Source organism: Cyprinodon variegatus, unplaced genomic scaffold (assembly GCF_000732505.1).
Source record: "Cyprinodon variegatus isolate N-32 unplaced genomic scaffold, C_variegatus-1.0 Scaffold187, whole genome shotgun sequence".
In the NCBI taxonomy this organism is placed as follows: domain Eukaryota; kingdom Metazoa; phylum Chordata; class Actinopteri; order Cyprinodontiformes; family Cyprinodontidae; genus Cyprinodon; species Cyprinodon variegatus.
This window is the reverse complement of record NW_015150640.1, coordinates 124,980-129,692: the sequence shown is the minus strand read 5'-3', so window position 1 is coordinate 129,692 and position 4,713 is coordinate 124,980.

Here is a 4,713-nt window from a genome sequence, read left to right as displayed (position 1 = left end):
TATTCTGATTAAGAACAGGGCTGCCCGCACTGACGCGGCTCAGGGATTACGTCACACGCAGCGTCATGCGCAGTGCCCTAGTGCCTGTAAATTTAATGGTCCAATGAAGGTAATTTAAAAAATCAGGACATTTCCTCACTTTCTAAAAAAAACCCGGGACGCCCGGGACGCCCGGGACAGGACGTGAAATACGGATATGTCCCGAGAAATACGGACGTTTGGTCACCCTACCCAAGTTCCTCTCTTTACATGTATACTTAATACAACTATTCCTTATTTGGGCACATTAGTTATGTTTTGAAAAATAATATAATATTTAGTGTGTCACAGCCACCATAACTCACCCCCTTCAGCATCCACCACATTAGATCAGTCCATGCTCCTGCTCTCCTCTATCCTGTCTGCTGTGATGATATGAATGATAAGATGATATGAATGATTTCATACAAATGAAAAATGGAGAAAAGATATGCTGAACAATCCTTGTCTACTGTGAAAAAAAGGACTGTGTTATTTACTTTTGCTGTAGCCTTTTTGGAAACACCGGAATTAGCAATTAGCTTAGTGAATGGAAACAAATCTTTCCTTCCTTTTGAGACAGCATGAAAAGTCAGCTGAGTATAAAACTTAGAGAGGAAAACAACAAGAAAGAGGACAAGAAGAGAGGGACAAAACATAGAACAAATAATGTATGGCTATTCTATTAAAATTTCTGTATCTGTATACTGGGTTGGTTTTATGTGTTGTCTTCTCAAATTAGAGGGTCCCATGCCTGTTTTTGCCTTGGGCCCCAAATTTCCTAAATCCACCCCTGCTGGTATTAGAAATATAGCTGTGGGAATCGTTGTCACAGAGCTTGATAATAGCCCAACAGATTTGCTTTCCCAAGTAGACCATTATGGTTGTTGCCATGAGGTTCCACTTGGTACTTATATGTGAAACAAACACAAAGACGGAAAGGAAGATGAGAAAGGGAGAGTAGATAAGAATTAAAGTGAGAGAGAAAGAGACAGGAAACAGGGAAGAGCAGAGAGAAAACAAAACAACAAACCAAAGAGCAAAAATAAACAAAATATACAAGTTAAACAATAAAATTAAGCATAAAACTAAGGTTTGGGAAAATTACATACCACCATATCCAAACATTAAACCTGATTTGCAGTCAGTCTGTAGAGGAGTTTAAATTGTTTTCCTTCTGCTTCTGCTGATTGCAGGTATGCTGAGGTGCTTCTATCTCTTTTTTTTTAACCTATTTTGATTTTTTTTTTTTTTACTGAGTTCCACATCATATATTTTCTTTGTGAATTTATTAAGTCTCAATGATTTCCTGCATTTAGATCAATACAATAAAAAATAAAAACAAGGCTTTTCTTCTATCCTTCTATCCTCTGAAACAAAAAATATCAAGCTTGCTGCCAACTGATCTGTCTGTTAGACTAGACTGTTCAATATTCAGAGGATGAAAACCATGATGTAAACAGAAAACTCTTAGAGAAAAGTTCCAACCATATACAGAATTTGCTATATTCAATTAAAATGCTATATAGAATCTTTATTTTTTTAATGCCTGTTTTTCCCATGGCTTAATTTCTAAAGGTTTTTAGCAAAGCAATTTCATTTTTTATTATTTTTTATGGGGTCATAAAATTTTACTTTGGTAGAACTAATGTGAGCAATAAATATTCTAAAGAAGAGATTTATTTCTTGCAGAAGGGTATCCAGAAACTGTGCTCTAATCTGCAGCTCTCTATGTTCTAAGTGCTGCTGCTTCAGGACTTTAGAGGTCAATGGACTGGCAAAAGTGTTGAACTGAACAACTGCCTTTAGAGATACTTCAAGAAACTCAGGAGACACAGGAGTAAACATACTCTTATGATAGAAAGACAGAGACATAAACAATACATCACATAATTTAGGATTCATTCTAGGTGATGTGGTAATAAGACGTTAGTTTAGTAATTAAGACTTTGAAAGTCACAAACTGTATGCTACCTTTTACAAAATTATTCCTTTAGAAAAAAAAATTTTTTTTGGAAACATTAACCTTGGGTGTGCATTTCAAATTATTAAAGGCTATATCCTTCCTTTTTTGTCATGGTTTTGGTTTTGTTCTAGTTTTATCTCTGACTTTTCAGTCTGGTCTTTTTTTATTCTTGTGTTCTGGATATTTTTGATCATATTTGAGTTCTTAGATATTTCCTGTTTGCCCTTTTGTTTCAGTCTCCTTTTACCTAGCTCCGTTCTTGTCTCTGTTCACACCTGCTCCCAATTTCCCAATTAGCCTGGTCTTTGTTTCTCTCTCCCATATATTCTCCTCCTGTTCAGTGACTCTTTGCTGGTTTGTCGTCATGACTTTGTCCCCTTCTAGTTGTGAGTATTCTTTGTTTTGAGCATTTTTGGATTTTTGTGGATTCATATTTTTTGATTTTTGCTTCTGTTAAACTTTTGTCATTAAAACATTCAAGTAACCACCTCAAGCTTTTGTTTGCATTTGGGTCCTGTCAAACCTCAACCTCTACTGTGACATTTTTATGTATCAACTTTAGAAACAGCAAGCTCAGAATCACTGCTGCTGAAGTTTCTAATTTCCCAAAGCAATTCACGGGGAAAGAGTTCCTTAAAAATTCTAAGTGAAAACATTTTCAATTTCAGAGCAAGATTGCCTATTTTTATTCTCCGATGAAAACTGTTCAGCCTTTCCAATCTGGCTGTTACAGAAATAGTTGCTTCCTCCCCTCAGTGGTGCCACTGGCCACCGAACTTGCCAGGATAAATTGTTGTAGCATTAGTTAGTTTAGTTTAGTTAAAAAATCACACAAAAAAAACAAAATATGAGTAGGTGTTTACTTAATTCTTTATGATTGCTACAGGCAGGTTTACCACAATAGTAGATTCAAACTCTGTAATTATGGCATTTATTTTCAGTATGCTACCCCAAGATTTTTAGTGCCCCATCTTGCCACACCGGTGAAACATTTCTGGAGGTGCCACTGCCTCCCCTTAAATCTATGTCTCTAATCAAATGCCTTTTCCAAAGATCGTTGGATACTGATTTAGTCCTGCTCCGCTTGCTCACACTTTCGCCAGGATAGAACCTGTATTCCTAGATCGGTTCTGTAAGCTTAAAGGGTCCCTCTGGAGTGAACTGTCAAACCCCAAAGTAAAGTTAAAGGAACACTGTCATTCCTTTTGCAAGAAATATTTCCCAAAGGTAGCAAAGCAATTGGTAAGCAGAGGAAATAGACCTGAGAGTGAAAAAGGTTTTAGCCCATAGAGGAAGATAAACACAAAGTACAAGATTCAAATAGATTATTGGATATATGTATGAGGGAATTAAGAATTTCTGTAACAATCCTGCCATATTCATAAACAAGAGTGTCTAAAACTTTGCATTTCTTGCATTACTTGTTTCACGTCTTTCTGAATCCCCCTTTTTTCCTTTCATTACAGATGTGTAGAGCAGTTTACAGAGAAACTTCAATCGAGGTCCCATGCACCATTTTCTCTCACAGAACCTATGAGTTATCTACAAAATGTTTGAATGACTATATAATTCTACACATTTTGTGTTTAGAAAAATTCTGACATACCAGAACTATCTTTCTACTAGATCTGAAAAAACATGAGTCACAGTTTAACAGGTAGGGTTTGTTTTGTTTTTGGTTAGTTAATATTTGGTTAGTTTTTTTATATGTATGTGCAATACATTGTCTTTACATCTATGAGTTGGGACATGTTCATGTTGCCTAAAGAGAAAATGAAAAGAAAGACAAGCTGTATATTACTGGAGATGAAACTCCTTAAAATTGTCCATCTTATCTTTTTTATATATATATAAAACCATGCTATTTTAATGATTCTTTCTTATTCTTTTTGGTCATTATGTTCTGCATTTATGCCACTGCAACGTACGTTTCTTTACCTTTATTTCTCGTGTGCAACACTTTGAATTGTCTTGCTATGAAAATATGCTTAATACATAAATTTGCCATGCCTCCCTGAAACTATTAAACAATGTATTTTACTCAAAAGGTCTTGCTGTTGTAACATGTTTCTACACTAACTGAAATATTTCATCCAAATATTAAGATTCATGTAAATGTATTGCATAACAAATTCCCATTTACTTTTAGAATTTTAGATAATTCTTACACAAACCTATAAACGTATTACCTGATACATATTCATTTGTATGATAAAGCTTGTTTAAATACATAACCATAAGGTTTATGTATTTAGTATTAGTTAAATATATTTGATCAAAATGAATACTAATGAGTGTATTACAAAGTTTATTGTTTGCATTATGCATTATTATGCAAATAAAAAAAATGTCAAAATGTATTTGAAATAAATACACTCAGTAGTAATAATTTTCATCAATTATTATCAATATAGGCTGTTATCATCAAGTTAAAGATGTAGGGTTCACAAGTTTGATTAAGTTAACCTTAAAAAAGTTTTCTGACTTCAATTAATTAATAAAACATTTAAGAATAACCAGGAATTGCCATTATCTGATCATCTTACAATGTGCACTTGCCAATCCCCCCCCTCTCTCTCTCTCTCTCTCTCTCTCTCTCTCTCTCTCTATATGTATATATATATATGTGTATATATATGTGTATATATATATGTGTATATATATGTGTATATATGTGTATATATATATATGTATATATCCATCCATCCATTATCTTACACGCTGGTCCC